We start from the raw sequence: 12,233 nt of genomic DNA, 5'->3' as shown, positions 1-12,233 counted from the left end.
GTGGTGTAAAGTAACTAAGTATTTACTCAAGTACTATGCGTAAGTGAGGTAAGGTATTTTTTAGTATCTTTTTAGTTTTTAGTATTTCCAATGTTCAATAATTTTACCTCTACTCCACTACATCTCAGAGCCAAATATTATACTTTTACTCCACTACAATTATTTACTAGTTACTTTGTAGATTTTGATTATTATTACAAAACATACAATAACCACTGCAGCCCTATATACATTTTGAAAATAGCCGATCTACAAGCTCACAATGCGTGTAGATCTGCTATTTTCAAAAGACTTTAAAAGATTTTATACATTTGAAGACTTGTGAAATGGGACATTCTGCATAATGAGTACTTTTACTTTTGGTACTTAAGTACATTTTGATACCAATACTTTTGTACTTTTACTCAAGTACATTTTGAATTCTGGACTTTTACTTGTAGTATTTCTACATTGCAGTGTTGATACTTTTACTTAAGTAAAACATATGAGTACTTTTTCCACCACTGAGTGCATTCATGATCAAATGATTTCAGTGACCTCATGTCTTTCCTTCTAGTGCCACCCTTAGGACTCAAGGTTCAAGTTGCAGTTGACTTCGTCATGGTGCTTCACACACAAATAAACACTGACTATATTGTATAAGGGAGCCATCCAGGAGAAGAATTACTGCTGTCTGCAGTTTGAACAATGATGGGGACAAATGTTGCCTGTATAGGATCTTATTCAGGTGGGATTAAATCCATAGACAAACTGCAATGAGTCAAGCTGCCTGTACTTCTCCTGTGCACCTACTGGTCCAATTGAAATTAGGCATTGCTTAAAAATTGTCAAATGCTTGAACTGGCACAGCAGTTTATTTGTAAACCTGACATGAAACCAACATAATGACTCAGAGTTGTGTCAGTGAGTGGAGGCTCAATAAAACTGAAGTGAGACAACATGGGGACTGCCCAAAAGTCCGATATCCCATTACTCCGACTACGTGGCTTCCGCGTGCGGTTAGGGTTAGGGTCGACAACATCACATCCTGGTGTCTTTGTGATTGAGAACTGTCAATAATCACTTCATAACTTTATTTCAATCTTCTCATAAAGGGTCCATGTTATATACGAGTCAAAACTATGGAAATTATCCTTAATATCATTAATAATTCAATGATTCAATGATTCAATTCAATAAGCCTAATTACTTGCAATAAAATGACCAGTATACCAATGTAAAACAAAAATATCACTATTCTCACCTTGATTGTGTGTGCTTCCAGGTGTGGCACATCACTAACACCTGTTGTATGGGTGTGGTCAGTGCTGTAGTGCAAAGGGTTCCCAAGCTTTTCAGGCCACGACCCACCAAAATGATCATATTTGAACACCCACCCTAACAAGCACTTGGAAATAGGCATTGCATTTAATTTGACTCGGTTCCACAGATGAATCCTATATTAAAATTGGCTTAAGGGGACGGCGGACCTTTGACAAAAGTTAAAGGCCTTTGTATCAAACATATATGTGTCCAGATCCTGCAGATATATGCTTTCTGATTTCAAGCTAGACAAGAAAAGATAATGTTAGGATCAAAACAGATCTGTGTGCTGCCTTGATAGCATTAGCATTTGAACTACAACCAAGCTGTAAAGGACCTGAGAGACAAGGCAAGAAGGGCATTCTATGCTATCAAAAGAAACATCAAAATAGACATCCCAATTAAAACCTGGCTTAAAATACTGGACTCTGTGATAGAACCAATTTCCCTCTATGGTTGTGAGATCTGGGGACCATTAGCAAACCATGACCCTGAAAAATGGGATAAACACCAAACCGAGACCCTACACACAGAATTCTGCAAATCCATTCTCCGTACCCAGCGAAAAACACCAAATAATGCATGCAGGGCAGAATTAGGACGATACCCACTAATTATCAAAATAAAAAAGAGAGCACTTAAGTTCTACAACCACCTAAAAGAAAGCGACCTAGATGCACTCCATAACAAGGCACTCACACACAGCGAAACCCTAGAGAGATGCCCCCTCAGCCAGCTGGCCCTGGAACTCCGGGCACAAACACAAACAGAGCCACGAGATAGAAAACCCATTGGACTAAACCAAATTATAAAACAGCAAAAGGAAAACTACCTGACACACTGGAAAGAAGCAACACAAAAGCAGAGTAAACTAGAATGCTATCTGGCCCTAAACAGAGAATACGCAGTGGCAGAATACCTGAGCACCGTGACTGACCCAAAACAAAGAAAAATCTTAACTAGGTACAGACTCAGTGAGCACAGTCTTGCGATCGAGAAAGGTCGTCACAGGCAGACCTGTATCCCGAGAGAAGACAGACTATGCACCCACTGCACACAAAATGAAGTGGAAACCGAGCTACACTTCCTAACCGTCTGTCCATTGTACCAAGACATCAGAGACACATACTTCCCACAGATTACAACCACACACGGAGATTTTGAAAACATGACCAATGACAAAAAACTCCCATATCTGCTGGGCGAAGTACAACAATGTGCAAACACAGCAGCAAGATTCGTGAGTTGCTGTGATAGGAAAAGGATATCAAACGGAACACAACCACCCTAAAGACTAATCATTGGGTATATTCCGGCACTATAACTGCACCCAGTGATCTTGGTACATAGAAATTGATCTATTGAAGATTCTGACTTTCAAATGTACATATTTTTTGTTTTGATTGTATTGCTGTATTGTTGTATTATGCTTTCTGCTTTGGCAATGTAAACGTATGTTTTCTCATGCCAATAAAGCCCTTTGAATTGAATTGAATTGATAGCCTAAGCTAGCAGCTGGGTTTGTAACCACCAGGCAGAGACTTCTAGTTCAGGGGTCTTCAACCAGGGGTCCGGGACCCTAGGGGGTCCTGAGAGTTAGGCTACAACAGGGGGGCCGCCAAATCGCATTCCTTTTCTGAGGGTATAACATTAACCGAAAATAGCAGATCTACAAGCTCACAACGCCTCGCAGAGCTTGTAGATCTGTTATTTTCGTCAAAGAGGTTTGGGATAGGGGGAAAAAGAGCAGACCAAGATCAAGTTTACAAGGTATTGAATTAATCCAAAAATAATGAATCCAACACAACGCTACACAATGACAGTGCTGTCAAACAAGTCTAAGAAGCTATCTATGAAAACCGTGGTTTTGAGATTCCATCAGAGATGGTGGGTGGCGATACTTAAACACTACCAGAGGGAGGAGTTTACCAACACCAGCCCTGCAGAGAGAGAGATTGAGTTTGCGTACCTGGATGTTGCTGAACGAATAAAATAGAAAGATATACGTATATATTCATCCAGAATATTTGAAGATGTGACAGAGGGAGGACAGTTGGAAAGAGACATTTGTGTTGCACACCTGGATATCACAAAATGTTTCAAATAGAGGCAGCAGTAAAAGAAGGTACAATGAGTACAGGAGATGATGAAAATTCTCCTCTAAAAGATGACCACATAAGATTCCAACCCTGTTTCAGACAAATGGAAAAATGATTAAGGGTGTACAGAGAATGTTTAGCTACATCCAATGTTAAGTTACAGTATGCATTTATTTTTATTTGTTGAGCAGGCGCGCGGGAAGTCCTTAATACCTAGGGGGGCTGTGCGTCGGGGGGGAGTCCCCGCGCCCGTGCAAGCGCGGGCGCGCGATTTTTTTTGTGATTTTTTGGGGGTTTTCTGTGTTTTTCCCCACACAAAAAGGCAGAAAGACAGTGCAAACACCAGGTTGAAGTTCATCCATGACCGTAACAGACTGCTATGATCCATAAAATATATATATATTATAAAAAATAAAATTAAATAAAACTTTTTTTTTTCTTCCCATCACCAGGGGGGCTGCTCCCATCACCAGGGGGGCTGCAGCCCCCATAGCCCCCCCCTTCCCGCGCCACTGTTGTTGAGGTATATTGTGGTAGCTTGCCTTGATCTGACCTCATCGGTTCTGCATGCGACATCTTTTAGCTTATACAACGTAACATCCATGGAAGATCCAGTTTCAAACCAGTACTGACCAGCTCTGTGTTGCTTCGTTTAAGAACCTTTTTTCCCTCAACAAAGCAGGATGTTATTTTATTCAGTATTATTTTGTTATGAGTTCATGGTCAACATTTCATTATGTTCAGTCAGTGTTCTGAAAGCTTAGCTATGACTATTCCTTAAAATGTTTGAGTGTGTACAGTACATTTACTTTAACAACACTGAATTCTTGGTCACAGTTTGAAACCAGTGGAGAACAGAACCACACATGAACTGGGAGGCCTCAGCATTGACTTGGAACTGAATTTACTAAGTAGCTTGTGTGTGTCATTTAACTAGCATGTATCTCAGTATCTGTCACATGCGCTTGTTTGGGTGGCTCCCATCCTGCCTGTGGTTTCCTGTTTTCTACAGCCTTCTCAGAGAGTTCCTCTTTTCAGCTATAGGCAGTTACCGGCAACTTCCTTGTTTTCATGGTTTAGTCTTCACTGACACTGCTACCAGTAAACAGCAGTGCTACTCTTGCCAGTAAACAGACTCTTGCTCAAAAGGTCAAAGCATTATACACTTCCGGCCCCATTCTGTGGCGAAAAATTCCCCGTTAAATCGGGATAATGGACCTGCGCCGCCCCAATAGGTTATTCTAGCACCTGCTCTACCCGTCACCATTATGCCGACGCCGTTATTTGCGCGTGGAGGTGTGCCCGTGGGCGTGTTGCTGCTATATCCCCCACATTGAAATTCTCAACCCACACATGGGTACGGCTTGGGGAGGGGGGATAGTGGATTCTAAAAGCACCCGCTGGTTTATAAAATCACCCGTCAAGTGCACACAGACACTACAATGGCTTTGTGCGTTGGACCATGAGCCATGTTGCCAGCCTTGGAGAGAAATAAGCAACCGCAGTCCGCAGGTCTATGAAAACAAAAAGAAGCAACTAGCCACATGAAACTAGCCACACTTCAAACTACTAACTAGAGCTTTCATATCCCCTAAATATTTCAGCCTGGCTCGACTAATAATTGACAAATTAGACCCAGCCCAGCCCGTCAGTCATTTTTCTAAAGAAGCCTTATTTCTCATTAAATCTTGGTAATTCGTTAAGAACAGGAGTCATTCTACCCTAACAGTCTATATTTTATTTAAAAAACAGCTTGGAGCAAATAGGGCTATATAAATATATACACTTCCCCATAACCATTTTAAAAATGATTATGGTTATTCTATGAAATATATGTTTCATAGAATAACCGTAATCATTTTTGCAATGGAGAAATCACAATGTTACCTTCTGGCCGCTGCCTGTGCTTTCATTTGAAGAAGTAATCCAACATTTACTTTGAGGTGAAAAAGACATGAAGAAAGTTCTGAAGATCCATTATTTATGTCATGTTATGGTTTAAACTTTAAAGGGAGCTCTCTACTGCTGCGTCATGACAAGACAGTGATTGATTTGACCTAGGCTACTTTAGCGTTGCGCTGCCCTGTTGATTAATTATTTGGCATCAGCTGTGTAGGAATATATAACTATTTTAAATGGCTTTCATATACTCTTGGGGATCTGACTAATATGACAAGTTGCTTATTGTGAACACAATAGCCTACGCTACAAATTAATTAATATGTGAATTTATTTGGATGTAAAAAAAACGTAGACCCAGCTCAGCCGGTGCCGACGGGCCGGGTCGGGTCCCGTTGGGTTTGGGCTAAAATCTTAAGCACTTACATTTTTTATAAGATGATCGGATCATAGTGTGATTTTCATTTTGGCTGCTGTCTCATTAAACCCATGCTGCGGGACGTGCGGGTGAATATTATATTATAGCCTATATTATATATATTAGCCTGCTATATTATTATTATATTCCCCGCGTAAACGCTACGTTCATGACCCCCCAAAATAACCATATTTGAACTGGGGACCCCCCCATTTTGTTTGACTCGGTTCCACAGATAAATATTGTGAAAATAGCAGATCTACAAGCTCGCCAGGCGTTGGGTGCTCCATTGTGGTCTCGACCCACAGGTTGAGAACCACTGCATTAAAAGCTCCAAGCAAGTTACATGTCTAGTAGGCTATGTTGTTGACCACGTAATGTAATGTTTTTGGTTTAGTGATAGGCTACTCCGTGGCGCGTGCGCGCCTCATTGTATGCTGTCCAAAATAACAGATCTGTAAGCTGTCGACACGACATGATGCAGCGCCGTTGATAGCTTGTATGTCTGTTATTTTGGGTAGGTAGGCGACGCACATACGCATCGCAGCAATGTGTCTGGGTTTGAGAGGCTTTGATTGATGTAAACTTAAAATTTAGCTCTGTTCGGGATTACTGAACAAAGGTGGATGATGAAAGATAACGGGGACAATATGGATGTAAGTTAACTTTAACTGCGTCACTTCAGAGGAAACTATGGAGCAACTTCAGAGATGTTTACACACCCCTGGAATCCATTAGAACGGTGGAAATAGAACGATAACAGCCAACGTGAGTACATAGGCTATAGACCTTTCCTAAAACTGTCCAATTTATTATACCCATGTGCTACTGTTTGTCTGTGTACCACGTAGGAGCGTTGTCGCAACATGATGTAATTAATTATTTGGGAGCAGCCAGTGTGTACCAATAGTATACATATTTTAAATGGCTTTCATATACTATTCCGGATCTGACTAATATGACAAGCTTATTGTGAACACAATAGGCTACAAATTAATATAAAAATGTATTTGGATAAAATAAAAAAAAAGAAGGAAAACAAGCCCAATGTGGCTTATAATAATCAGACCAGGCAACAGTGCAGACAGGTAGATAGGCTAGAGCATATATTGGATCGGGATGACGGCTAGCGCAGTCTTCTCTTAAAGGCAATGGCTTCTGGCACGGTGATTGGTTTTATCATTGTAACGCCCAAACCACACCTATGCATAATGTAACGGGTAGCTCAGGTGTTTGGCGGGTCACGGGGGTGCCATAGAATACCGAATTTTGCGGGGAAACGCCTCTTGCCTAGTCCGAAATCCCTAATTAGTGGTTTGTTCAAATGTCCCTGGGAATAGGGCCCTTCAACTCTTTAGGCCTGTGTTAATCATATATTGCCCCTAACAACTTTTCAATATAGTGTGAGATATTTAAACAAAACAACACAACGCAACACATTAACTGTAGATTAATAGAATGACAATAAAGTAAGATAAACAACATAATGAGCATGTATTAAGTTGTGTTTACTTCTCCTCTGAACTCTGGTAACTACATGTAGCCTAACTCTGCATTATGCATCCAACCCCTCTGTCAGTCCATGTTGTTTTTCCCCGTTCATATCACTCTTCCTCGCTTACATCCAGTAGGCGTTGGGGGGAATAGGATGGTGACATAGGATCCAGGGAGGGTGATGTTGGGGAATAGTAATCTCTTCCTCTTCTGTGTTTGTACTGACAGCACAATCATGTGGGGAATGAATGGTGGAATCAGGGGAGTGAAGTGTTCGTGTAGTTGGGGAATAGGTTGGTGTTGATGGAGAATACAATATTTCATCCAGGACAGTGGGGGAATAGGGAGATATGATGCAGTGGATGAACAGGGCACCTTTTCTCGTGGCCCCCCTTGTCAGGCATCCTTACCGTGCTGCTATCTTTTTGTTTTCGTGTTCTGCATCAGGCAGGAGAATTGTAGAGTGTATACGTCTGTATACTTTTATATTTATTGACAGTGTCAATAAATATAAAATATAGGGTGTATTCATCTGTATACTTTATTTATATTTGTTGAAGGTGTTTTTATTGTGATGCTGTGATATATTCTTCTGTACCTATTGCACTTCTTGCCCTTATCTGTAACTTGTACTGCTGTGTTGGCTCTGACGCCTGAATTTCCCCATCCATCCATCTTCAACCGCTTATCCGGAGTCGGGTCGCGGGGGCAACAGTTCCAGCAGAGAGCTCCAGACCTTCCTCTCCTGAGCAACATTAGCAACTTCCTCCTGGGGGATCCCGAGGCGTTCCCAGGCCAGTGTGGAGATGTAATCCGCCCATCTGGTCCTTGGTCTGCCCCGGGGTCTCCTCCCAGTGGGACGTGCAGCGAGGACCTCCCTAGGGAGACGCTCGGGAGGCATCCGTACTAGATGCCCGAACCACCTAAGCTGGCTCCTTTCCAAGCGAAGGAGCAGCGACTCTACTCCGAGTCTCTCCCGGGTGACCGAACTTCTCACCCTATCTCTAAGGGAGATGCCAGCCACCCGTCTGAGAAAACTCATTTCGGCCGCTTGTACCCGCGACCTTATTCTTTCGGTCATGACCCACACTTCATGACCATAGGTGAGAGTAGGAACGAAGATTGCTCGGAAGACCGAGAGCTTTGCCTTCTGGCTCAGCTCTCTTTTCGTCACCACAGTGCGGTACAGCGACTGCAATACCGCTCCTGCTGCTCCGATTCTCCGGCTGATCTCCTGCTCCGTCCTCCCCTCACTCGTGAACAAGACCCCGAGATACTTAAACTCCTTCACCTGGGGCAAAGCCTCATTCCCTACCCGGACTGCACAATCCACCGGTTTCCTGCTGAGAACCATGGCCTCAGATTTGGAGATGCTGATTTTCATCCCAGCCGACGCACACTCGACTGCGAACCGATCCAGTGAGAGCTGAAGGTCCCGGACCGATGGTGCCATCAGGACCACATCATCCGCAAAAAGCAGTGACGCAACCCTTAGCTCACCGAACCGTATACCCTCTCCGCCACGACTTCGCCTCGAGATCCTGTCCATGAAAATCACAAACAGGATAGGTGACAAGGCGCAGCCCTGTCTGAGACCAACCCCCACTGGAAAATAATCCGACTTACTGCCGAGCACACGGACACAGCTCTCGCTTTGGGCGTACAGAGATTGGATGGCCCTCAACAAGGTCCCCCTCACCCCATATTCCCGCAGCACCTCCCACAGAAACTCCCGGGGGACCCGGTCATATGCCTTCTCCAAATCCACAAAACACATGTAGACCGGATATGCATACTCCCAGGCCCTCTCCAGGATCCCTGCCAGAGTAAAGAGTTGGTCAGTTGTTCCACGACCAGGACGGAAACCACATTGCTCCTCTTGAATCTGAGGTTCGACTATCGGCCGGACCCTCCTTTCCAGTACCTTGGCATAAACTTTCCCAGGGAGGCTGAGTAATGTGATACCTCTGTAATTGGCACACAACCTCTGGTCCCCCTTTTTGAAAAGTGGGACCACCACCCCAGTCTGCCACTCCCTCGGTACTGTCCCAGACTTCCACGCGATGTTGCAAAGACGTATCAACCAAGACAGCCCCTCAACACCCAGAGCCTTCAGCATTTCTGGACGAATCTCATCAACCCCCGGAGCTTTGCCACTGTGGAGTTGTTTAACTACCTCAGTGACTTCCTTCCGGGAGATTGACGCCGATCCCCCATCATCCTCAGGCTCTGCTCCTGTCAGGGAGGGTGGGTCTGATGTCATTGGGTTTAGGAGTTCCTCAAAGTGTTCCTTCCACCTCCCTACGACTTCCTCACTTGAAGTCAGCAGAGCCCCATCCTTGCTGTATACAGCTTGGATGGTTCCCCGCTTTCCCCTCCTGAGGTGCCGTATGGTCGTCCAGAACAACTTTGGTGCCGCCCGATAGTCCTTCTCCATGGATTCCCCGAACTCCTCCCACACCCGCTGCTTAGCCTCCGTCACAGCTGTGGCTGCTGCCCTTCGGGCCTGTCGGTACCTTGCAACTGCCTCTGGAGTCCCCTGGGATATCATACCCCGATAGGCCTCCTTCTTCAGTCGGACGGCTTCCCTGACCACCGCTGTCCACCAGGGTGTTCGAGGGTTACCGCCCCTTGAGGCACCTAAGACCTTCTGACCACAGCTCACAGCCGCAGCTTTAGCAATAGAGGCTTTGAACATTGCCCATTCCTGTTCAATGCCCCCAACCTCCACAGGGATGCCAGAGAAATCCCGCCGGAGGTGGGAGTTAAATTCCTTCCGAACAGAGGTCTCCTCCAAACGTTCCCAGTTCACCCGCACTACACGCTTGGGTTTGCCAGGTCTGTCCAGAGGCTTCCCCCGCCATCTGAACCAACTCACCACCAGATGGTGATCAGTTGACAGTTCCGCCCCTCTCTTCACCCGAGTGTCCAGAACATGCGGCCTCAGATCAGCTGATACGATTACAAAATCGATCATTGATCTTTGGCCTAGGGTACTCTGGTACCAAGTACACTTATGAGCATCCTTATGTTTGAACATGGTGTTTGTTATTGTCAGTCCATGACCCTGTCCCTGAATTTCCCCCACGGGATCAATACAGGTATCTACTGTATCTATCCATCCATCCATCCATCCTCAGAATGCTGGCCTGCATCGTGTCATCATGTTACTATCTAACCCTAACCTAAGCCTCACCATCCACATCTGTCTCCCTCTCTGCTTTATCCTGTTCTTCCTGCTCTTCTGTGTCACTTATTATCTACCTCTATAGTTCTCTTGCCCTCTCTCTCTCTCTCTCTCTCTCTCTCTCTCTCTCTCTCTCTCTCTCTCTCTGTCTAGTATTTGATCATCTGTACAGTAGGTGGGACATATGGCTGCTGATCTGAGAAGGGACGGAAAGGGATGCCTAACCGTCTCTCTACATCTTCCAGTGTAACTCTTAGTACAACGTTCTCTTCCACTCCCACTATATATCCATCCTGAGTTCCTTCTAGATCCTATGTTCAACCATGGGAGCACATAAGGCCACAGTGTACCTCTCCTAGACTGGGGTCTGAGGGGTCTGCTAGGGAGTTCTTCAACTAGGTCAGTTTGGTACTCAGGGCACTACACCAGCTGTTTGTTTGTTTATGCATGGGGGTCTCTGTAAATATCAACTCTGACCACACCAACAGTGTGTATGCGTGCGTGTGTGCTCTCACAGGTCACACAAAACAACGAGGTCTATACTGTATGTAGGCCTAAGCCAGAATTTATTCAGATTACTCTAAGACATATGATAATTATGTAAGTTGATAATATGTACAACCTGTATATTACACTGCTATTATATTTATATAATAGAGATACATTTGTATTAGGCCAGCCATCAGGTCAAAGATTCAAAGATGACAGACTAGAGACGTGTTATATTAAAGGTTAATTTATTGAAGAGACGAGCCATGCTGCCAACATTGGACTGTCAGAATCCAGGAGATTGGTTGGGAGCGTGGCTAACGGGGGGTCTGGGGGTCCCCCCCTCGATTTTTTTTAACAGTGTTTTGGTGAATTTGTGAATTTATCTAGTTGAACATCCACTACGTTTTCCTTAAAATGTTTGAGTGTGTACAGTACATTTACTTTAACACTGCATTCCTGGTCACGGTGTGAAACCAATGGAGAACAGAACCACAGATGAACTGGGAGGCCTCAGCAATGACTTGGAACTGAATTTACAAATTAAAGCTTGTGTGTGTCATTTAACTTGCATGTATCTGTCACATGAGCTTGCTTGGGTGGCTCCCATTCTGCCTGTGGTTTCCTGTTTTCAACAGCCTTCTCAGAGAGTTCCTCTTTTCATCTAGGCAGTTACCGGCAACTTCCTTGTTCTCATGGTTTAGTCTTCGCTACCACAGCTACTCTTGCCAGTAAACAGACTCTTGCTTACAAGGTCAGAGTACCTACATCAATCATTCAGCAGAGTTGAAGCATACACTTCAACTCTTTAGGCCTTTGTTAATCATAGATTAACCTTAACTTTTCAATATAGTTTAACTGGTGAGATATTTAAACAAAACACCACAACACATTAACTGTAGCTTAATAGAATGACAATAAAGTAAGATAAACAATATAATGAGCATGTATTAAGTTTAGTTTACTTCTCCTCTGAACTCCGGTAATGTAGGCTACCTCTGCATATGCATCCAACCCCACCCAAAATGCAAATATCTACCCTAATGTATTGCAAACTAACAAAAACAGAACAAACTAATAACAAAAAGAGAGATCATCCACCCCTACACACCCAAGGCATTACATTATCCAGGACGTTAAACCATGGCAATTGTAAAAACATGACAAAGTGCTGGTGTTTGGAGACTGGCTAGGAGGAAGACATCTGATCAACTGGAGACTGGCAGCTTTACAGTGCAGTCCACCAACACAGGAGCCAATCACCAACAAGCTGCACCAAGTAGAGTTAGCCTGCTGGTAGCCACCTAGCAGAGAAAGACAATACACAGGGCAACACCACACAGGG

The 12,233-nt window shown here is 44.1% G+C and overlaps 1 protein-coding gene across 2 annotated transcripts in view; it reads right to left on the bottom strand.

The window, feature by feature from the left end:
• Positions 1-12,233, bottom strand: part of LOC308080764 (NACHT, LRR and PYD domains-containing protein 3-like) — a 167,440-nt gene that overhangs the window by 110,758 nt on the left and 44,449 nt on the right. The gene's annotated exons all lie outside the window — the stretch shown is intronic.

This window comes from Gymnoscopelus braueri, assembly GCF_963280865.1.
Source record: "Gymnoscopelus braueri genome assembly, chromosome: 24".
Classification (NCBI taxonomy): domain Eukaryota; kingdom Metazoa; phylum Chordata; class Actinopteri; order Myctophiformes; family Myctophidae; genus Gymnoscopelus; species Gymnoscopelus braueri.
This window is presented reverse-complemented; position numbering and strand designations above follow the sequence as displayed.